This window comes from Canis lupus, chromosome 6 (assembly GCF_048164855.1).
Source record: "Canis lupus baileyi chromosome 6, mCanLup2.hap1, whole genome shotgun sequence".
NCBI classification, from domain to species: domain Eukaryota; kingdom Metazoa; phylum Chordata; class Mammalia; order Carnivora; family Canidae; genus Canis; species Canis lupus.
Window position 1 is genome coordinate 73,655,807 of NC_132843.1, and position 24,893 is coordinate 73,680,699.

At 39.9% G+C, this 24,893-nt stretch overlaps 1 long non-coding RNA gene across 2 annotated transcripts in view; it reads left to right on the forward strand.

The window, feature by feature from the left end:
• Positions 1 to 1,677: 1,677 nt before the first annotated feature.
• The window catches only part of LOC140634785 (uncharacterized), a 35,559-nt gene continuing 12,343 nt past the window's right edge, over positions 1,678 to 24,893 (forward strand). Inside the window, exons 1-4 of one of the 2 annotated variants that reach the window (XR_012032167.1) lie at positions 1,678 to 1,809; positions 11,760 to 11,811; positions 13,729 to 13,799; positions 15,587 to 15,803. This is a non-coding gene — a long non-coding RNA (uncharacterized lncRNA). Of the gene's footprint in view, positions 1,810 to 11,759; positions 11,812 to 13,728; positions 13,800 to 15,586; positions 15,804 to 24,893 lie in introns of those variants that run through there. The other variant, XR_012032168.1, reaches the window with a different exon arrangement.

Consider the following 24,893-nt stretch of genomic DNA (forward strand, 5'->3'; position numbering starts at 1 on the left):
GCTCTTCTTGTTTCTCTCATTTTTCAGCCGCTGCTACACATTTCAGTGTCACTTAGCATTAGCCCCAAGTAGGAAGTGAAGTGGCTTGCTCAGCTGGATGGGACCGAGTCTCCCGATTCCAGCCTAGTGCTTTCCTGCTATATTACATCCACAGTTGAGCGAATAAATGTCGTTTCACAGAATCTTATATCCATCAAATTAAACTTGTTTTTAATGAGATACGTCATGGTTTTTTAAACGCTCCATGAGTTCGGTGGAACGTGGGATTTCTCAGCTCTTAAGGCTTTAAGTCTGCTTTCTCAGATCTTCCCCAGCCAGGGACCTGCTTCCAGCCTGCGGGCTGCTGGCACTGGTTTATGGAATCTGAGTAGGTTTTTGTCTTGTGCTTTAAGAATTTTGGAAACCCAACCCTAGACCCTAGACCTAGACCTTGCTGCTTACCTGCTGCGAGGTAAGCAGACACAATGTGGACACGTTTCTTAAATCCACATGCCTTTCTAGTACATCTATTTTGACAACAAAATGTCAAGATTACTAGGTATTCAGGATACCTGTCAATCCCACAGTTAATGGTAAAATTTCCTAGATCTAGAAAGACTTTTCTATATGCAATCTTGCAGGACTTTGAAGGCAACTTGATGACACCAGAAATTCTGGGGAGGTTGAGTGTCTTCTGAGATTTTTTTTCCCCCCAACGAAGAAGCTAAATGAAGATACGACTACCATGGGGGTGGATAACTGATGGATTACTTTCTGCAAAAAACAGAGAGCTGTTTACAGGAACTTTCTCCCTTCACGGAGTAACAACATTCATTTGTTCCATGACAAATATTAGTAGAAGAAGCCACCCTCCTCCTGTGTGTAGGGACACTCACACACCCCCATGCCCATCCTCACTTACCCCCTCTCCCCAACATGGACCACCAGTGGAAAGCCTGAGAACTAATCAGACTGGCCTTACATGGCTAAATAGGCCTCGTCATTATTTTTCCCATATATTTTTTTCTGTTTCTGGGTAATGTGTCCCATACGCCCTCCAAGTACTTCATTATCTGCTTATTTTCTGTTTGATTCACCCCCTTCCTTAGCTAGCAATTTCACTGGTATAGCTCAAAATTACTTTTAATAGTTTTTTTTAACTCATTTTAAAATATTCCCCTTCCCTAATCCCTTCATGCTAGACTTGGCTTTCTCCTAAACTAATCTGTGTGGTAGCAAATTAAGGTCAATATACATTAAATATACCACCAATCAAAGTTTATAATGAGAATCCTTCCATATATTAGTTTTGTTTTAAATTAGGTGGAATGATTGATGGGAGGGATTCAGAGCATTGAGGATGATGGTCTAAATTCTCCCAGCCAAGAATAGGGCGGGCATCACCGAATCCAGATGGTGTATCTTCAGACATTTCTATGTTAGCACAGTCTGCAGTATTGCCTTATAGTGAACTCCTCAACCTCCCTGTGGGCTCAGGATCTTAATGTTTTCAGGACCCTAGGACAAAAGTACCAAATGGAGGCTCACATGCCCAAGCATTTAAACATTCTAACTCAAGTTAACAAACTGTTAACTACGTTCCAAGTGTCTACATTGACAATCATATCTAAGTAATAACCTGAGCACCAGTTGACATTTAGAATTCTTCAACCCTTCAGAATTCTGTTCTTGAACAATGAAGAATAAGGGCATGGGAAGGCCTGGCCCCTGACTTGTGGCCTTCCTTTTTACTTTCCACTGCTGGCTCTGATTTGCACTGCAAAGGCCCTCATAAGGCTTCATATGAACATCATAGTCTGCACAGCCAAGGTCTGTCCTATCTTTACCAGCAAACCTCTCTTCTGTCCTCAATGTGAGGCATGGATAAACAGAAGACCCGGGGAAGAGTCTTACTTAGATCCTAGAGGTGAACTCCAGGCTGATTTGGTAGGGGAATTCCTGAAGGGGTCTGAGCACTCTGAGTGTGGTCAAGATAGATGGGCTTGGAAGACATGGACACTCTGGGTAGACATCACCTCTTGACTCCATGGGGTGGAGAGCAGTTAGGAGAGTACGACAAAGAGGAACCCTCTAAAGTGTGGGGCCCATAGGCTAGGTCTCTCTTTTGGGGCCAAAGGTTAGCACTGGTGTTGGAAACTCAAGAGAGTTTGGAAGAATTAATGTGAGAAGAATCGGAGCTGACAACAAATTATTACTTTAAGGATATTTTCATCTTATTTTTATGAGGTAGTTTCCATTATTATAAGCAATAACCATTTTTATTAAATTAATAAGCATTAAACACTCTCAAGACTACTCATAAATCATTCAGAGTGCTCTTATTTTAGCTAGATGAAACAATCCACCAACCCCCTAGCATCTATTCCTCCCCTGTACCTGTTCATCCGCCTGCATTACCACCAACACGTACACACACACAAAATGCATACAGACCTTCAGAGGGGAATTTTAATCTAAATTGAGCCTTGCAAGTACAACTCATCTAGTAAATATTTCTAAGCTCTAAGTGCTCTGCGAAATCCTTATTTCCACCCCTCTTCCTTTGTATAGAGTAAGAACTGAGGTTGAAAGACTGGAAATGATTTGCCTTCATTTGCCTTGCTGACCTTCACATCTCCAGATCTCACTGTGACTGGAAATCAGGATGTTGGGGCCAGCAACAGAGTTAATTCTAGGGAAGGGAAAGTAGCCAGTTGTCCCTTGATCAGTGGCTAATTGGTGTGATCCACTAAGAAATCATCCCCCCCCACCCCATTTTAGAAATCTTTTGTCTACTCTTGGGGGAAGTTAACGAATCAGAGGGAATGGAAATATTTTCACTTTATTCAGGACAGAGGAGATAGGCTAGTGTGTGTCTAAGAAACTGAACCATTTTACCCCAAAAGGAATGTAAGGATTTTTTTCTAAAAATCAGGATTATGGAGGTAAATTTTACTTTTAATAAAAATCACCGGTTTTGAAAGTACAATTTGATGAAATATTATATGTGTTTATAGTCAAAATCACCATTGCAATCATCACATAGACCATACCCCCAAAGTTCCTTCCTGCCCTTTGGATGTCAATACCTGCATCTGTCCCCAGCATTTGCCAAGTGATTAGCTCTTTGCTGCTATTGTTTTGCCTTTTCTAGAACTTCATATAAATGGAATCATATAGAAAATAGACTTTTGTGTCTGGTTTCTTTTACTTCTGAGATTTACCCATGTTGTTGCATGTAATAGAGGTTCATTTTTTAAATTGTTTGAAGAGTCCTTAATTAGATAGATAACCCACAATTTGCTTATTCATCAATTGATGGACACTTGGATTGTTTCCAGTTTTTGACTGAGAAAGGAATAAACAAACAAAAGAGAGCATCCCCTGACATTTGAAAGCTGGCCTGGCACTCACAGCTAGGTCATGCTACTGTCCTAGAGGATGTAAACAATCTCACAAAATAAAAATCTCAGACAAGGTTATTCTGAGACCATGATAACATGAGACAAAGCAAATCCACCTCATAATTTTGTCTAAGTACAGACAAAAATATTTTTTTAAACAATATTTATTTATTTATTTATTTATTTATTTGAGAAGTGAGAGAGAGAGAGAGAGAGAGAGAGCACGAGCAGGGGGAGAGACAAAGGGAGAGGGACAAGCAGACTCCCTGCTGACTAGGGAGCCAGGTGTAGGGCTGGATCCCGGAACCCTGAGATCATGACCTGAGCCAAAGTCAGATGCTGTACTAACTGAGCCACCCAGGTGCCTCCAGACAAAAATACTCTTTCTTATTTGCTACCTCCAAATTCTAAACATTACCCTTCTTGGACAAAATGAGTGACTACTGCTTCTTTACTAATTAGAGCTATGTGTTCATCTGCCCTCCCTATAGATTTATTATCCAGATACCCAATTATAGAACTACCTTCACTTTGACACCCTCAATCTAGAGTCAACCCCCACTTCCTTCTGGTGTCTCTCAAATGACCCAACCAGAGTCTGAATCCTATAATAGTCTCATTCTAATACCCTCCTACTGAGATTCCCCAAGCTTCCCCATTGTATGTGTTCTCCCTCATTGCAATGAATAATAAACCCAACCTATACAACTATAGGCATCTTCCTGGGGCACTTTGGCTGGATAGCTATTTTTTTTAATTACTTAAATTTAGGTTACATACAGCTGTATTATTAGTTTCAGAGGTAAAGCTTAGTGACTTATGTTGCATAAAACACCCAGTGCTCATTACCTCAAGTGCCCTCCTTAATGCCCATCATCCAGTTACACCATCCCCCCTTTGTTTTACTCATGTGTTATTTAGAACTATATTTTTTTTCAAATAGTTTAGAGTTTTCTAGATCTCTCTTTGTTATTCATTCTATTTTCTTTCTGCGAACATATGATTTTAATTTTCTTAAATGTATTAATGTATGCCTATGACTCAAAATATGGTATATTTGGTGCATGTTTCATGTGTACATAAAAAAGAGGAGAATTCTACTGCTATTGAGTAGAATATTCTATAAATGTAATTGATATAAATATCAGATCATGTTTGTTGATGTTGTTAAAGTGCTCTATATCCTTGTATTTATGTGTGTGTGATTGATTATTTTATCAATTACTGAGAAAAGAGTGTTGAAATCACCAACAATAATTGTGAATTTGTCTGTTCTTTCAGTTCTGTAAGTTCACTATTTTTTTTTTTATTTGTTCCATCTACTCTGATAGTAATTCCACCCCATGTCTTTTTCATTTCAGGTGCTGCATTTTCAGGAGTTAGTTTCTTTCTTTCTTTTCTTTCTTTCTTTCTTTCTTTCTTTCTTTCTTTCTTTCTTTCTTCTTTTTTTCTTTTTCTTTCTTCTTTCATTTCAAATATCTTCCTCATCATTCTCCTATTGTCCTTTGTCTTTTTGAACATATGAAACACATTTATGGTAACTATTTTGACATCATTGTTGACTAATTCTATCAACTGTCATTTCTGGTCCCATTCTAATTAATGAGTTTTCTAGTTATGGCTCATATTTTCCTATTACTCTGCATGTTTTTGACCGAATACAGACATTATGAATTTTATTTTGGGGGTATTGAATTTTGCTGTATTATTTAGAGAGTACCATATTTTATTTTGGCTTGCACTTAAGTTCTTCAGATCAGTTTGTCCTTTATAAGGCTTGCTTTCAAACATTCCAGGGCAGCTTTTGGTCTAGTGTTAATTTAGTTCTACTACTGAGCCAATTTTATTCTGGGGATTTGTCTTGTGTGTTTGGAAACTCTCACTTTGGCTGGTAGGAGAATAAATTATTCTCATTCTTATTTGATGTCTGACATTGGTCTATCTATTGCTTTCTGGTGGTTCTTTACCAATTTCAGGTAGATTTCTCTCCTGCATACTCAAAATGGTGCTCAGTCAAAGACACTAGGGGACCTTTCTTAGATCTCTGGATCTGTCTCTGTGAACACCTCCTTTATCACATTCTTCCTTGCAAACTCTAGCTACACTATTTCCCTGAAGTCCAATTTCTATGTCTTTAACTCAGAAAGACCATTGGCTTTGTTGTGTTCACCTTTCCTGAATGGTAGCCTGAAGAGTATCTCATTTATTTTTTATTCTCTTAGGACTCACAGTCATGTGCTACCTGTAATTAAGTCATTTTAAATGCTGAAACTTTTTTTCTTCTGGTTTCCTGGTTGTTTGAGGCACGCAGATAAATCTAATCCCAGTTTTCTCATCATAGTCAGTAGAGGAGGTCATTTGGTCACTTTTTTGAATGATCAACTTTTCTGTTGAGCTATGGGTCATTTACTGATTGCCAAACAAGACCTATTGTTGAGGTAAATGGCAGGAACTGGGTAAAAGCCTTAGTGGGGATAGAAGTCAGGGAAAAATATTGAATTTTGGGTTTTAAGCACATGGGCTCTTCTATGTGGTCATAGGATCATTTAGTAGTGTGGAAGGGTTGAGACTGGTAGAGTTTGTGTGGATCCTTTTTTAAAAATATTTATTTATTTATTTATTTATTTATTTATTTATTTATTTAAGAGCGAGAAAGAGAGAGAGTGAGTGAGTACATGCAAAAGAAGGGGGCACAGAGGGAGAGAGAGAGGATTTTTAAGCAAACTACCCACTGAGTGAGGAGTCCTCTGTGGGGTTCTGTCTTAAAACCCTAAGATCATGACCTGAGAGGATGCTCAACCTACTGAGCCACCCAGACACCCTTGTGCAGAGATTCTAATAATGGCTTGGTAGCTGTGTTGGTGTGAAAAAGAATCATTCGATAAATTCCGTTGTGTAATTGAGACAGTCAATGTTCACCTGTCATGAGATCTGAGCACTCTGTGGGATTGACACTTTGCCATATACCAGTCACTGATTCTGGAGAATGACAGGACAGCCATTGTGATACGTAAGGAGTGTCCTTTCCCAAATTTGTTCTCAGAGGCCAGACTAGGGCATCATATGTACTCTTATTACAAAAAGAAGATTGCTTTAGAGCTGATTTGTGGCTGTTAACTTTTTAATTTTAAAGTATTTTAATCTTTCAATGTCACAGCACTGGGTGGAAATAAATTAGTAGATGAAGCTCAGGCTTAGAATATTCTTTCTCACTTTTAGTATTAAACAAAGGATGGACTAAGAGGTTCATTATTCCTAATGAGAAATATAGCCATTCTTTTTGAAGAAGTTGAACACTTATCACCTTTAAACTTGATTTTTTTCTTCTTTCAAGTCCTAATTGTTTTATAAAAGAATCGAACCTGCTTATCAATGAAAATATTTATGCTCTATTAATTAATTACTTTAAGTTAGGCCTACATCCTATTTATATATGTATATAGGGTAGTTTTTTCTTCTCTCTCTCTCTCTTTCTCTGTCTTTTAAAAATTTATTTATTTATTTTAGAAGGATTGCATGTGACAGCAGGGGATAGAGGCAGAAGGAGAGGGAGAGAGAAACTCAAACAAACTCCATGTTGAGTTTGAGCCGAGTATGGTACTCAATCCCATGACCCTGAGATCACGACCTGAGCTGAAACCAAGAGTTAGATGCTGAACTGATGACACCAGCCAGGCACCCCATTTCCTTCTGTATTACAGATTATGAAAGGGGTGTCTGGCTGGCTCACTTGGTAAAGCATGCAGCTCTTCATCTCAGGTTGTGATTTCAAGCCCCACATTGGGTGTACAGATTACTTAAAAATTAAATAAAAATTTAAAAACTGATTATGCTATTTGGCTCATTTGGACACAGGAGAAATAGATCTTTGTAACATGTGGTTATTCTCATTTACAGGATTTTTCGTCATGGTATTAAGAAAGTTGGGAAGATGGGATGCCTGGGTGGCTCAGCGGTTGGGCATCTGCCTTTGGCCCAGGACATGATCCTGGAGTCCTGGGATTGAGTCTCCCACATTGGGCTTCCTGCATGGAGCCTGCTTCTCCCTCTGCCTTTGTCTCTCCCTCTATCTGTGTCACTCATGAATAAATAAATAAAATCTTTTTTTTTTTTTTTTTTAAAGAAAGTTGGGAAGATAGGAAACCTCAGGACCACTCAGTTGAACAAGGGGAATGAGAACATAATTCAGGATAGACTGGAGTTATGACAACCAAGCGTTGTATTTTAGATAGCCTTTTGATCTTCTACTGCCCCATTCAGTTGCTCTGCCGTTACAGTCACGATGTCTGCCTTTGCTCCTCTGTCTTTGCTTCAGCTTATTGTCCCTCTCTGGATTGACCATGTCTCTTTTCTTACTCATGGCTTCTGCTTGTTTATGATTTTGCTATATCATAGCTTCTATTTACTGCCTTCTTTCTACGTGTATTTCCTCTTCTGCCTTTCTCAGTTGTCTACTTGGTCTTTCTATATTCTGATTGGGCTGAATTCTCTTTTTGGGTTACATCATAGGCTGCTGGACAGATGGCTATGTTAGAACAAGTGCCCATCCTTGGTTCAATCACTTGTAACAATGCAGCATAAATAATACTACTGAACTGGTTGGCTCATCTCTATGAAACCACTTAGAAGGGTCCTGGGATGATTGAAGGCACTATGAGATATTCTGGAGGGGAAATAAAGGTGTTAGACATCTTCTATTGACTATATAATGTGTAGATGTCAACTACATTATCATTGAGTGAATGAATGAATTAAATAGTAAACCCACTCTCCTTTGCTTGACTGGCTGAAGAACACTTAGCTACAACATAATTTATGCTTTAAACTTCCATTTTACTTCATCTCAGTCTGTTTTTCCCCCTCTGTAACTCAAAATGGAACTGGGCACCCTGCGGCAGAGCAGATCCTCTACTGCTGAATGAAGGAAGGTGTTTCATTTTTTGCAGCATCCTATCTCCCAACAGCTAAGTGCCTCATTCCTCATTTGCTTCACAGGATGGCTGTGAGGAAGAAATGAGATCTTTTATAGAGAATCACCAATCTCGTGTCTGTGCCATAAAAAGTGCTTCATATCAGTTGGGTATTATTTTTCTGTGCTCCTCATGATTGGGTCCTCAGTTAAGCATATCCCAAGCTCCATTAAAAAAAAAAATGTTCCCTTTCACATCAGGAGACATTCCTTGTTTTTGTGCCATCAGTGGCATGGGGGTGGCAGTAAATTAAGTAAAATGATCATACTCTGAAGTTAATAAGTTATTTTTCCCTCTTCATAAGATTTTTGTTTTTAAAAGAAGATTTTGTGAACTCTAAATTAAACTCTAAATGTATATATCTCAAGCAAATAGGAATTGGGTAAAGAACATACCTTTTATGAATGTTCAGAGGTAAGAAAATGTAGTGGGAAATACTTATTTTGGCTTATTTGGCTTTCTCAATTCAAGTGCGGAATAAATCAGATCCCTAATATTAGGGTCAGGTTTAATTTCTACAGCTTTTAGAAGACAAAGACCAGGTCCATGTATTACCTTTATGGAAAATCTTCAGCAATCAAATACTTAAAAAAAAAGTGGTTAGGACAACTAATTTCACAATGGTGTAGTAAGAAATATTTTCCTGCTTTAGAAAAAGATGAATGAAGAATGGAGATTCTTGACCAATCTAATTGGTGAGTTAGAATGCCAATATAGGCCCATTCTCCTAGACTCTTTTGTTGGCCCTGGAGCCCCTATTTTTTTTATGTTTTCAACTGCGCGGTGAACCCTCCTCCTCTTATTTGGATCTCTAGGAGAAAGTGGACATTGGTGGAGCTGAGTTGTCAAATGTCATGAGACCCTGGCCCATTTACAACTTCTTAGAGAAAGTAGTCGTCTACCCTCACCCCCCATCGAAGTAGATAAACCATACACAAACTCTTATATGCAGCTGCTTGCTTTTGGGACGTCTTGCTCACTAGTTATTTTAGCAATGTTTCAGCAGGCAGAGCAGTCAAGCAGAAATACCACACTCTTTGTGAAAACCCGAGGTCAGCACAATTTCTTCCCAGGGAAATTGTAACCTTTTGTGCTGAGATTGGGATGTCTGGGTTAGAAAAGAGTAGAGAAAAACCAGTTTCTGGGGCCCCCAAATCCCTTATCTTTTTCCGGAGCACCAGCGCTAAGATCACAAGTTCATTCCTGGCAGATGGAAAGTTACTGTCTCTCAGGGCTGCTAAGAGAACGTAGGGTATTTTGCAAGTCACACTACCAACAATATTTACATCTAAGTGATATACATTTTTGAGTTTCCTGTTGTCTTGCTCTTATCTCTTCCTCCATTTTATTTTCTTCTTCTTCTGTATAGAATGGCTTGTAGAGAGACTAATCCCTCTCAAAGATTCAATCCTTCAAGATAGTCTTTCCGAACTTTACATATCACATGCACACCTCCTTCTCCACCAGCTCTAGGTAGTTGAACTTTGCTCTTGCAGCCTCTGTGTTTGCCTCCAACCTAGAGAGCACAAAGTATGGTATTAAAGTCTGCTTACAGGTCTGTGTCTTCCAGTGTCCCATGAGGATAAGACTCATATTACACTTATCACTGTGTCCGGAAGGCTCAGAGTTTAGTTAAAAGCTTTCAAATTGGAGACTTCTAGATTCAAACCCATTCTGTCTCTATGTCTTCATGAACTTAATCTCTTCTATAAAATGAAGATGATAATACCTTGAAGGTTGATATAATTTTAAAAAATATATGGGTAGATTCCTTAGATTGTTGTAAGGTTTTTAAATTTTTTTATTGAATACACGTTTGCTGAACATCAGGACCCTCTCTGAAGGAGAAGATTCCATGAAAGATATACAGTTTTAGGGGGACGTTAGGAGGTGTAGACAGTAAAGCAGTCTGTCTTTTGGTGACATGGGATGTTGTGAGCTGATTCTAAATGTTTAGGTCTGCTGGGTCTTTCATAGTGTAAACAGGCTTGGCAACCACTTTCTGGCCAGCCCCAGGCTTCTTCTCCATTGCTGTCTCCACCCTCCACAGCCTGAGACGCATGTCTCCAAGTCATCGCCTGGGATTATCATGTTTTATGGACAAATGTGGCGTCAGAACAAAGGTCTCAAGAGAAAGAGTCTTTCTGTTTTTATTCAGATCAAAGCTGAGCCTGTATTGGCTGGACTCTGACCTTTTCTTAGAAGACTTGGAATCGTTCTCCTGGTTTCAGTGGATTTACATTTGTGCAGAAACATATTAAGCATATAGGCCTACTTTATGTCTCACCTTTACAGCAAAAAAATAAAATAAAATAAAATAAAATAAAATAAAATAAAATAAAATAAAATAAAAAAAATAAAATAAAGACCATGAAGACTTGCTTTGTCAGTCTGTGAGCACAGTTGAGAACATATCAATTTAGATGGCAAGATTGCTGAGCTGGGAGATGGAGTAGTGGCCCTTGGTGTTCTGCTTCTCTAGACACACATCGAACAAACATTTCTTGAAGATTTCTGGCATGCTAGCCCAAATTTTTCCTTTCAATTCATTTCTCTTAATTTTTATAACATGTGAGATATTGTTGTTGTGATTTGTAGAACTAGAGTTACGGAGGTAAAGAGACTCACTCCAAGGCAACATAAAATAAGTGGAATAGTCAGGACTTGAACCTAAGTCTGCCTTATTGCCTAGTTCAGCTTCTCTCTTTCAGCCCTATTTCCCCAGTGTCAAAACATACTTTCCCCCAAAGCAGTACAAAAGCTGAGGTCAAGGGCAACCCTCAGTTTCGTATTTTGGGGAAGTTCATGGCCTCACTGTGAGCTTGGCAAAAGCTATATTCTTTCCTCTTGGGAAAAGTGTATATATGTATCAAATTTGACATTGAATTTCTTGAATTAACAGAGTCCTGAATCCCATTCATGGGCCTCAGTTTAAGAATTCAAAATCTGGTCTAAATTGTCAGGTTACTTATGGAGAAGTTAATACCAAGAGAGGGGAAGGAAATAATTTAGTCAATCACTTGGCGACAGAAATTTTCAAATTTTTATCTAGTTTTATTTAATCACCCAATGAATCTCCCGTATGCAACTGTACACTGAGAAAAAAAAATGACACTCAGGAAAAGAATGAAAGTCAAGATGAATGAACTTAACTGCTTTAATTATTTAAACCCCAATTTCTAAGCTCAAGTTACTATCAACTGTGAGGGCACTACCCTACAGAGTGGGGTAGAGCATGCCAGTGATTTTAACTCCTTCAGGTGTCTATTCACCCAAGAATCTCAAATTTCCAAGGCACCTCACCTTATTTACTAAGAAGCAACTTCTACATAGAAAGAATCTACGACATTAATATTCTAGCCTTGCCTCACGCCCTATAGATCAATGGCTTGTTCTTATCTGACAGCATCCACTGACATATTTCCCTGGGATCGAAGAAGGAAGAGAAGAAATTGCAGGTAGGATTTGCAGCTGGTTGGCATATTGTGTTTTTATTGAAGGGCTTTACAGTCCCCACATTGCCCGGATTCCCCAAATCCATGCAGTCAAGAGTCTCAGCATGCATGAGAAGCTGATAGGAGAGCCCTGTCAATAAGCTTCCGCTATTCCACATTAGTTGTCTCCTTACCAAATTGGAATATCGTCTTCAAGGGCTCTGACTCTTATCCTGGCAATTCTGTGTTTTTATGAGAGAATAAGCAGAGGAAATCCAAGCTGTGTAAATGTAGATCCATATATGGACTCACCTAGGCTACTCCTTATGGTAGACCACTTACACTGTTAGTTCCAGATCCACAAAGGGAAAAAATATATATGAAGGCACACTATAATTTTGATGAATTGTGAAAAGCACAAATTTTAGATGAAAAGCACCTCTCAGGTAAAAATCAACTCTTACATATTCTTATTGAACATGTGCCTGAGACTATGTTAGGTGATGGGGATATAAGATGAGTAAGAGCCAAGGTGTCCATCCATCCATCCATCCATCCATCCATCCATCCATCCATCCATCCATTATCTACCTGTCCTTTCAGGGAAAAAATGTTCTAGAGTTTCTATAGGAGCACAGAAATAGGTATAAATCAAATTAAACACTCAAGTAGGAAAACCTGGATGAATCAGCCATTAAGCTAAATTTGGAAATGGAGTGGGGCACCCTGGATAAATTAGAGATTGGAAGGATGAGTGGACATCTTTTCAGTGCAGAGATTGTATGATGCACCTCCACTGGCATGGAAGCATTAATCAGCATGGTGGGTTTAGGGAGTTGCATGTACTTCAATATTGTTGGAGTAAAGGTCATGGAAGATAGATAAGTGGGGGCAGGGAGAGAAGAGTCTAGAGAGCTATTCAGGGGCAGAATCAGAAAGAATTTTATGTGCTAAGCTAAGGAGTTTGAACTTTACCTTGAAAACTAAGGGGAGCTATTGAAGGTTTTTAATAGCGGTGAGTGGTAGGATCAGATTTACATTTTGGACAGATTATTCTGTCTGCAGGGAGGAGAATTTGTTGGAAAGTGTCCAGACTAGAGGCTGGAAGATGAGTTAGGAGGCTATTGCTGTAATCCAGATGGGATCCAGAATGAAGCAGTAACAGTTACTAAAGATAGGAAGACATATCTATTAAATAGATATTTAAGATGTAGGATATACTGTTTGTAAGTGGGAATGAAAAGGAAGAAAGAGTCAAAGACTCTGCTTTGGGCAATTATTTGTATGTTGGTGCCATTCCTTGAAGCAGTGGATATAATGAGAGCAGCACATGGCAAGGACATTAGCTTAAGGCAAAGTAATTTTAATTCATTTTAGGATATTTTGTGATTGGAAGAATGTTCAAGTGGAGATACCAACATAACAGTTGGTCTCGGGTAATAAATCTGAACTGAAAATACAGATTTTTGGATTCCTCCTGCATAGACGGCTGTGGACTAGATCATGGAGAGCATAAAACCTGAGAGGAACAAATGTGAAGATGGAGTCCAAAGAGTGGTCAGAAGGTTAGAAAGAAAACTGTAGAAAAATTGTATCAACAGAGGCCAGAAGAAGAGAATGTTTTAGCATGGAAGAGTTCGGCATGGTTGAGTGCCTTAGAAAACAAAGATGGGGTAATTTGGGTTATTTAATGATATGAAGGGCTTTGGTGTCCTACAAAAGATCCATTTCACCAGGGAGGTAAAAGTGGAAACCATGTTATAGGGGGATGAACGATGAGTGGGAGAAATGACAAATGATAAGAAATTAGAAAACAACTATGGTCGATGATGTTTTCAAGAAGATAGTCAAAGGAAGGAGGGAGGTTGGGCAACTGGATATGGTTTTGATTTGTGTTGTTTCATTTTGTTGTTGTTTTAATGGTGTTTATTTTCTCAGCAGGGAGTACCCTAACAAAGGGAGAATCGGATAAAAAAAATGAGACAGAAGGATAGAGCTGCATTCAGTAGGAGGTACAAAGGGACGGGATCTAAAATATGACTGGAGAGGGGATCCCTGGGTGGTGCAGTGGTTTAGTGCCTGCCTTTGGCCCAGGGCGCAATCCTGGGGACCCGGGATGAATCCCACGTCGGGCTCCCGGTGCATGGAGCCTGTTTCTCCCTCTGCTTGTGTCTCTGCCTCTGTGTGTGTGTGTGTGTGTGTGTGTGTGTGACTATCATAAATAAATAAAAATTAAAAAAAATAAAATAAAATAAAATATGACTGGAGAAACCATTCTTAGATAGCAGACCAGAAGGAAGAGGAAAGGTACAGATGGAGGTAAGACTGCAGGTGGCCCGGGAGGAGGCTGAGGGAGTGGGAGCTGCTGGTGGCGTGTCTCTGCATCAAGATAACACAGGCCAGTCTTATTGGAGAATGGCTGTGAGTCATCACTGAGGGTTTGGGATAACTAGAGGCCATAAGAGGTGGCCTGGGCAGCACCGAGGACCCACGGGAGGCAGCAGGCCTTGAAGCTGTAGAGGCACCCATGTGTGCTTTGGACCCGACTGTAGTGTCGCCTAAACCCTGACAATGCATCAGACGGTGGTCTGGAGAATAGGCTTATCTTGCCACAACACCAGGAAGCAGCTGTGGTGCAGCCGGGGAGGCACCGACAGGGGGACAACTATCCCGGGTCTTCATTTCACCAGACCACATTCCGCTGATGTGACCTTGAGCTGATAAGTTTACTTTCTGAGCCTCATTTTTCTGATCTGTAAAAGGGTTAAGATGGCACATATCCAGGGTAGTTACTATGTATGAGAATTCACTCTGTCAATTATTTAATAATATGTAAAAATGATGGATGTTTTTCCGAATATGAATAATGAATACAGGGCCTTGGAGAGCTTACTACTATCTGATATAGAATAAAAGTAAATGGGAGTTGACGTGGCCGAAACGCAAAGTTGAGCAGTGCTGAACAGAAAGGACCTTTGCAATGAAAGACGAAGGCCTGGGAAAGTCTCTTCTTCCTTTTGTCTTTTCTCTCTCTCTCTCTCTCTCTTTTGTAAGTGAAAGTTTAAAAGTTATAAGATAATGTTAAAGTTATAAGATAAGATGCCTACAGTATCTCTATCCTAAGAATCTCATCTGAGAATGAGGCCCAAAGGAACCTTTGCTGGTTGACAAGCTGGGAGGTAAATATGGGGACTAGGATGCTGGTGCAAGCCACTAAGAAGTTGCCCCGGGGACATGCATCCCGAGCACCCTTCAGGTCCCACAAGAAGATAAAAGGAGAAGGAATCTGTCATTTTGGGAAAGACTTCAGGACTCTTCCTAAGGCAACTGAGGATATATCTCCTTTTCTCTGACAGCCAGATAGCCTGGTACTGCCCTTCCTGGTGTGCCCACCAGAGCAACGTGTCAGATGAGCAGTGTGGGTCTGTGTGTGTGCATAGAAAGGTCTGTTACAACTAATCTCTTATTTATAAAATCGATCCACTTTCCAAAAAACACTGTATGTTCTGAAATGCCATTTATGCGACACCTTTGGAGGAGGAAACAACAGGAAACAATTACAGAACAATAGAAGGCGGTTGTGTAACCTGGAATGAAACCTTGAGTTACCAATGATGAGAATTACAGAAATTCGTGGCAAGAAAGTGAGCATTGTGGGGCTGGCAGATCAGAATTGGGGGAAAAAAAAGTCAAAACTGGAAGAGCCCTAGAAGTAATGTAGGGTGTTTTTTTTTTTTGTTTTGTTTTGTTTTTTTTTTTTTTCTGTCTGTCTTTTTCTAAACTCAACTCCATTTTACAGGTGAGGTGGTTAAGGCTCAGGGAGATGAAGTCACTTCCCCGGGCTCGCAGTGAACGAGGGAGCCGTAGTAAAAGCAGTAGAAATGGCAGATGCAGCCAAGAGGCAGTTAAGCAAAGCAAGAATCGAAGCAGTAAGAGCAGCACCTATTATGGAAACCATTTCAATTCATGTGGTGCTTCCTGGACACCTTCACTGCGTGAATCATTATATATGCATAATTCTCTTTTAATACATGCGGCTGCTCTGTAAGGTAATTTGTAGGTTATAATGAACATTTATCTTGGGTTCTTTTTTTAATTTGGCCATTCTAAATCTGAATCCCCCTTCTTATGTTTGAAGAATCGGTTGCTTTTCCAGGCAGACCGTGAGCTTCACTATAGAAGTTGGAAATCCCAGGCAAAGAGCAGAAAGGAACTTTCCCGAAGATAACAGGCTCTGGAGCCTGACATTTGAGGTTTTCATTTCAGCTCTGGGCGCACTAGCCAAGTTATTTGGCTCTCCTGTACCTTGGTTTCCTCCCTAGTGAAAATGGGGCTGACATACAGACTCCCCGTGGAGATTAAGAAGACCTGTGAAGATTAAATGAATTAATACATGGAAATACAGAGAAGTGTCTGGCACATCATAAATGCTCAACAACTTATAGCTACTTTCTCAGCCTCCCTAGCATCGGGGGTATGGGTCCATGGTCTATGGCCATCAATCACGCACACTCACTTTCACATACTGACAAGAAAAAACAGGAGCTGTCCAAAAAAAAAAAAAAAGTCATTTTTGGTTAATATCAAACGGCTGCAGCCACAGCAACAATAACTAGCTTCTAAAGATGTCGCTGGCAACAGCGGACCGCTTGGTCCTTCCTGCGAGCTACCCAATTTCCTTCTTTTTTTTTTTAAATTTATTTATGATAGTCACAGAGAGAGAGAGAGAGAGGCAGAGGCATAGGCAGAGGGAGAAGCAGGCTCCATGCACCGGGAGCCTGACGTGGGATTCGATCCTGGATCTCCAGGATCGCGCCCTGGGCCAAAGGCAGGCGCCAAACCGCTGCGCCACCCAGGGATCCCCCAATTTCCTTCTAATAGACTTCTTTTCTCCTTAAATTATCAGCTGGTATCAATATCTTCCATCTAGGAATGCTGACTCGTTAAAGAAGGCTTACTATTTTTGGCGATTAGCACTTAAGAAATGCTCAAGTAGCTGGTATATAGTGAAGCTAGGAGGCCAATTCAGATTTTTCTCATTCCAAATCCTTGTTCTTTTGCACGATGCTGCTCTGCCTTGGAGACTCATGGACTCCTCGTGTTCATGAACATGAAGCAGTCCCGTAGACCACCCCTCAGGGCAGGGATGTCCCGGACAATATCCTACATGGTGGTCGTCCAGACTCCACACGAACTCTACCCATGATGGGGAAATCACGGGCCTTGCATTTGATCAATTGCCAGATGCCTTTTTGATTGCTGTTCTTTAGACACACGGTGGTGGTTGGTGGATCAAAGAACAATAACTTTTGGTACCTTCTGTTTTATTAGATTTCCAAGACTACTGACCCCAGTTACCACAAACTGGGTGGCTTAACACAACAGCAATTTTGTCTCTTACCATTTGGAGGCCAGAAGTCTGAAATCAAGGTTGGCTCCTTCTGGAAGCTCTGGCCCAGGAACTTTTTTTTTTTTTTTTTTAAGATTTTATTTATTTAGGAGAGAGAGAGGCAGAGACACAGGCAGAGGGAGAAGCAGGCTCCATGCAGGCAGCATGACGTAGGACTCGATCCCAGGTCTCCAGGATCACACCCTGGGCTGAAGGCGTTACTAAACCACTGGGCCACCGGGGCTGCCCTCCTGCCGGGAATCTATTCATGCCTCTCTCCTCATCTCTGGCAGCTGCCAGCAATCCCCAGCCTTCATTGGCTCACAGCTGCACCCCTCCAAACTCTGCTCCACCCTTACATGGTCTTCCTCTTCCAACGTTTTTTCCTCTGTGTGTCTGTGTGTCCAAAGCTCCCTCCTTTCTCTCGTATAGATGACACCAGGCACTGGGTTAGGGCCCCCTTCAACTCAGCATGACCTCATTTTGACTTGACTAAAATGGCTAAGACCCTATTTTCAAGTAGTCGCATTTACGGGTAGGAGGGAGAGGACTCGAACATATCCTCTCGGATGACACAATTCAGCCTACAACTGTGATCAATAAAATTAAAATATGAAAATACTTTTTATTAAAGCACCTGTGAGTTTAGCCAGGTGAGAGAAAAGGCATCCTTGGCTGCTCACAGGAAGAGGAAAAAGCCAGGAAAGAGACAAGGCAAGGTGCTCGCAGGAGATCTGTAGCCTGGAGATGGAGCTTGTCCCTGCTCCAGGAATCTCTACTAGGTCTTAGAAAAGGCTAGAACCTGACAGATACTTACAGATTAACACATTAACATTTATCTCCCAAGCCCTTCCCTTTCCCAAAGATAACCCGCTACCAAAGGCTTTTCTTCAGAGCTGGTTAAAAAAAAATGGATTTTCTCTGTTTATACATATGTATAGTTTAAAAAATATATATGAGGTCAAGCTATATTATATATTTATTTGTATTGTTTTTCATCTTGCCATTTTCTCTTAAATTTATATCCTAGATGAGCATGTGTAGGTCTGCCTTGTTCTTAGTCATTTTACTTTTGATTTGAAATTGATTTTATTTTATTTTATTTTTTGCCAGTGCAAGCAAATTACAGTTAAGAACTTATACAATAGAAGTCTTTGCACACAAATACAAGTATTTCTTTAGATCTTGGAAGGTGATGTTACTATATCAAAGTGTATACGTTTGAAATCTTTATTAGAAACTGCTGGCTTTTAGAAATTAGTTTATCAGTTCATTTTCTCACAAACAGCCTGTTTTTGTGTCCTTGCCTACACTAATATTATATGCTTTATTTTTGCTAATCTGATATGAAAAAAACATATATTTTTTTCTTCACCCTTACTACTGGTAATGTTGGAAAGCTTTTCATATCTTTATTGCCTATTTAATCTCTCTCGTGAATTACCTGTTCATAGTCCTTACATTTTTATTGATCTATTTATCTTTTTCTTATTAATTTGTAGGTGTAATTTTTATATTTTGTATATTAATCCCTCATTTTATATGATCATTGCAAATCTTTTCTCCCCAGCTCCTAGTGTTTTAACTTTACTTATAGTCTTTTGAGGATGGAAGTTTTAAGGTTTTATGTGTTCACATGTATAAATTTTTGTTGTGTTTTTACATCTTCTACATTTTTGGATACTTTTATAGTTTTGATGTTTGTGCTTACTACATTAAATCTTTAAGTGGCTTTATTTTTTTGCACGTGTGAGGGTCTAGCTTCATTTTTTCTAAGAAATAGCCACTGATTTCACCACCATTTATTCAGTAGTTTGTTTAAAGTGTTGAATTCTTCTTAGTGTCTTTTTTTTAAATAAAGTTTTATTGGAACACAGCCACCATTATTTGTTTAGTTTTGTCGATGGCTACTTTCACAGGACAGTGTCACAGCTGCATGGTTGCAACTGAGCCTTGATGGGCCAACAAAGCCAACAGTATTTGCGATCCTGCCCTTTAGAGAAAGGACAATATTATTTTTTTATTTAATTGAATTTTTTAGTTTTATTGAGGTAAAAATCAACAGATAAAATGGTAAGATGTTTAAAACGTTCATCTACATGCATATGTTATAAAAAATTTCGTCTAGTTAATTAACATCAGCTCTCATATTTATCTCTTCTTTTGACTCCTAATTCTCTCCTGAATTGAAATACCTTCTTTTACATAGCGCCAATCTGCTTGTGTAGTGATGTTTTCTTGAATTCTCTTCTGGCCCATTTATCTACGTATCTATTCCTGGATCAACGCCATACTATATACAATTATAGGTTAGTGGCATATTTTGGTATCTGGTACATTGGATAATTCCCTTGTTTTTCTGCTTCAAAGAATTCTTTGCTCTTTTGCATATATTACTCTCTATATACGTCATAGAACCACCCATTGAACTCTACAACCAACAAACTCTTGCATTGCTGATCAGAATTTCTATGAATTTGTAGATCCGGTGATATTTGACATCTTAACAATATTAACAGTTTTCATTACGAAAATGCCTCATCATTTATTTTATATTCCTTTTACTTCCTCGGGGAAAGTTTTATAGTTTTCTTCTATGGATCTTGCGCATTTCTTGTTAGATTTGTGCACATGCATTTAATGAATTTTGTTGCTATTGTATATTGCATATTTGCTATTTTGCCAACCATACTCACCTTCTTTTTTTGGGGAAATCTCATAGTAAGGAAAGGAGTTGCTCTGGTTTTACCTGCCTCTTACTACAGAAGGTAAAGTAGAGAGGATATTTTATCTCCCCACTTCTGACAGCTACAGAATGAACATATAACTTAGTCTTGGTCACTGAAATGCTACTACCATAGACTTTAAACCTTAAGAGAACAATGCAAAGGATCTGTTAGAGATATTTTTGGTGTAGTAGCTGCTTGGAGGTGGAGTGATGAGGTTCAGTGGCTTGGTGGTGAGTGTACTGGGACAGAGGAGACCAGCAGCATGGCAGTGGTGGTCAGTGGTGGCACTGCCATGCAAATTGCTTTTGGTATGATCTTGGGTGTGCATTGCTTGTTCTCGATTTCTGCCTGAACTTCCTCCAATCAATTCAGTAACCTGTTTGATACCCTTCCAATAATCTTTGTTTTGCCTAAGATAACTAGAATTAGTTTCTATTATTTATAACCAAAAATCCTGACAAGGGATTATCTTACCATTACCGTTTATAATTGGTTACGGTTGATGCATATACATGATAGCAATTTTTGCAATAGTTTTAGAAGTCAAGGAAAAATGGATTATTTGACCTTCTGTCATTCATGTTTCAAGGATTCTGAGGCTGTCATAGTCCTGAGAGTGCCTGGCTATTGAACACCTACCACATGACGGGTACATGTGTCCTTACTGCATTCAATTCCTATAATTATTGTGAAGACCTGCCATTTTTATTTCTATTTTTATAAATAAGAAATGGAGTTTTAGAGAGATTATGGTTCATGGTTATGTAATTAATCAGGAATGGAGCCAGACTTTGAACTTATGTTTGTCCTATCCTTGAGCCCCTGATCTTTTTAGTTCAACAAGCTGACTTTTTAAATAAGTATCATCTTTTAAATATTTACTTCCCAGATATACTTGTGTAATATTCATCACATTTTTCCCCCTAAGAACATGGACATTGCCTCAGGTCTTCTCTTTAGACCTCTAAGCTTTATTCATGTCCATCCTGGGGCACTTGGGTGGCTCAGTTGGTTAAGCATCCAACTCTTGATTTCAGCTCAGGTTATGATCTCAAGGTCATGGGATCGAGCTTCATGTCAGGCTCCACACTCAGTGGGGAGTCTGCTTCAGATTCTCTCTATTCCTCTCCCTCTGCCCCTCCCCTGCTCATGCACACATTCTTGCTCACTCTCTCCTTTTTTTCTCAAATAAATTGACTGCTAAAAAAAAAGAAAAAAGAAAAAAAGAAACCCAGGTCCTTTCTCCATTTTGACAAAGGGGAAGAAAAATACAATCTCCTCTTTTTCAGGGGAGCTAAGTTTGAAGTTTTTAAAAAAGGGACAACAATTAGAAAAATAAAACGAGGTGCCACAAACAAGTACAGAGACATTTTGCAGAACATAGACATCTGAGCATAATTTTATACGCTGTTTAGCCAGCAAATTGTCGCACATATTTCAGAATGTTTAGAGACCAGTTTCTTTATTTTTATTCATCGCATTCTGGAATAGATATCAAATCATGATGTTCAGATTTCTGGCCTTGGTAGATTTCACTGAGTGTAACTTTTAGTTGTCATGTAGTCTTCAGTTTCCTTCCCCAAACCTGCATTGAATCAAAGTTTCCTTGCTCAGTCCCTCAAGTCATCTTCTCTGGCTTGGTAAGATGGGATTGAGAGTTCAGAGGCTGCCCACACGCAAGCTCTGAGATTCCTTCTCTTGAAGTTTCTCCTTCCCATCTACCAGGAAGAGGGTCCCATCCATCTGATTGTACAAATGCCTCTCAGGGCAGTTAGAAACTCTTACACTGACTTTAGTGTCATTATTTTCCTCTTTCTAGAGGTCTCTATGGCTTCAGTCTATAAGTTCCAAAATTGCCCTTGGAAAACATTTGTTTTTCTGAAACCTATTCGTCAATATTATTAAGGTTGGTTCTCTCCCTAACCTAATATGCTGATCTAGTGTCTTAAAGATTTGGTGGTTACATTTTCCAAATGTAAAATTGGAATATATGGTCTGACAAGGTGATAGAATATTTGGAAAATTTCAGGTCTGACCTAGAAAATTCAGGACATGCAGTTGTCATACATAATGGCCAAGTGGCCTAGATAACACACATCGTTTTCCCTGATGCCTGTCTGCATCATGACAGCTTCATTTTATGGCCCAAGATAGCCTGTCTCTTTCTGCTTTGGGTCACCTCGTTAGTAAATCCCAATTTCCTCTCAGAAGGATGAATCCTGCTTTCAGCTTATTTGTAACACAAGGATGAGTGACAACCCTTGTACCTGGCTTCACCCACTTCTACAGATCAACTTGGCTTTACACAAAGGGAGTTTCCCATGGAATGTCTTGTGGCTGAGTAACCAGCCCAGCCACACTGGAACTCAGGCCATGGAAAGCTAGTAGGCTCTCCTCCAGCCTGTTTGCATGACCTAGCATGCATAGTGTGGGATGGAGATTCTTTTGGGAGAATAAAAGAAATTAAATAATTTTCCCCTGAGAAAAAGTAGGGGAAATTGAAAATAAAGGTGGGAGGAGGAGGACGTGCTTGTTTTTCTGTTGTGGACTGTGATGAGGAGTGGAAATCGATTTGCAAGGCAGAGAGAGCAGCGGCAAGACTAGTTCTCTTGAGAAGTTTTTGATTTCTGAGCACATGTTTGGTTGCCTAGGATCCAGGTGTTCACGGAGAAGACAGAATTTAGGAGAAGGGCTCTCTTCTTATTTGGGGTATAAGACCCCTCTGTGACTTACAGTTTGGGAAGCACCAGGAGAAGATATGGGCTATGGACTGGATGTGTCCCCTCCCCAAGTACATATGTTGAAGCTGTAGCCCCAACCCATGTGATTATATTGTAGATAAAGCCTAGAAGGGGATGATAGAAGCTACACAGGGTCATAAGGGTGGAACCCTGTTCCGACAGAACTAGTGTCTTTAGAACAGAGGTAGAGACACCAGAGAACTTGCTGTGTCTCATCATGTTTTCCCATCATGTTAGGACAGCAAGAAGGCATCCTTGGAGAAGGCAGGAAAAGAACTCTTATCAGTAACTGAATTCTGTTGGAACCTGGATCTTGGACTCTCCAGCCTCCAGAAATGGGAGAAAATAAATGCCTGTTTTTTTTTGTTTTGTTTTGTTTTTGTTTTTTAAGATTTATTTGAGAGGTAGGGGGAGCAGCAGAGGGAGAGAATCTTTCAAGCAGACTCACCTCTGAGCATGGAGCCTGACACGGGGCTCTATCTCAGGACCCTGAGATCATGACCTGAGTTGAAACCAACAGTCAGACCCTCAACTGACTGAGCTACTCAGTGGCTGCTTTTTGAACCCCCCAATATCAGGTATTTTGTTATAGCAGCCTGAGCAGACTGAGGCACCTCCATCACAGATGTTGTTTCTTTAGAGTACACTGGCAGCAAAGGCAGGACAGGGTAGAGGGCAGAGGAGGTTCAGCAGAAAGGCTCTGGAGCCAGGTGGAATGGGTTTGTATCATGCTCTGCACTCACTAGTTCTGCAATGGTGCAAGTTAATTGATCTCTCTGTGCATTGATTTTCTCATCTGGCAAATGGGCCTAATTGAAGATTAAATGAGCAAATACATGTGAAGTGCTTAGAGCAGTGACTAGCATGTAGGAAGCTTGAGCAAGTGTTCACTTTTACAGGCCTATCTCATTTTACTGCACTTTGTAGATACTATCGGGTTTTTTTTTGTTTGTTTTGTTTTGTTTTTAACAAATTGAAAGTTTGTGGTAACCCTGCATCAAGCAAATCTACCAGCACCATTTTTCCAACAGCATTTGCTCATTTTGTGTCTCTTGTTACACTACAGTACTTCTGGCAATATTTCAAACTTTGTTTTTTATTTGTTTGTTTTTATTTTTTAGTGAGCTCTATGTCCAGTGTGAGGCTCGAACTCACAACCCCAAGATCAAGAGTCACATGCTCTACTGAATGAGTCAGCCAGGCACTCCTCAAACTTTTTCATTTTTTTTACATGTGATCAGTGATGTTTGATGTTACTATTATAATTGCTTTGGGGCACCATGAACTGTGCCCATGTAAGTTGTGCCAATATATTGTGCCTACAAATTTAGTGGGTAACTGTTTTGTGTGCTCTGACTGCCCTACTGACTCATTGTTTCCCCACTTCTTTCCCTCTCCTTAGTCTCCCTATTTCCTGAGACATAACGATTTTTGAAATTAGGCCAGTTAATAACCCTACAATGGCTTCTAGGTGTTTAAGTGAAAGGGAGAGTTGCACATTTCTCACTTTAAATCAAAAGCTAGGGATCCCTGGGTGGTGCAGCAGTTTGGCGCCTGCCTTTGGCCCAGGGCGTGATCCTGGAGACCCGGGATCGAATCCCACATCGGGCTCCCGGTGCATGGAGCCTGCTTCTCCCTCTGCCTATGTCTCTGCCTCTCTCTCTCTCTGTGACTATCATAAATAAATACAAAATTAAAATAATAAATCAAAAGCTAGAAACGAATAAGCTTAGTGAGGAAGGCATGTTGAAAGCTGGGTAGGCTGAAAGCTAGGCCTCTTGTGCCAGTTAGCCAATTTGTGAATACAAAGGAAAAGTTCTCCAGGGAAATTAAAAGTGCTGCTCCAGGGAACACATGGATAAGAAGAGAGGGAAACACCCTTATTGTTGACATGGAGAAAGTTCTAGTGGTCTGAATAGGAGATCAAGTGAACCACACCATTCCCTTAAGCCAAAACCCAATGCAGTGCAAGATATTGACTCTTCAATTCTGTGGAGGCTGAGAGAAGTGAGGAAGTTTCAGAAGAAAAGCTTGAAGCTAGCAAAGGTTGGTTTGTGTGGTTTACAGAAAAAAGCTGTCTCTATAACATCAAAGTGCAAGATGAAGCATCAAGTGCTGATGTAAAAGCTGCAGCCAGTTTCCCAGAAGATCTAACTACAAGAATTCATGAAGCTGGCTACACTAAATAACAATTTTCTATTAGAAGATGCCATCTAGGACTTTTCATAGCTAGAGAGAAGTCAATGC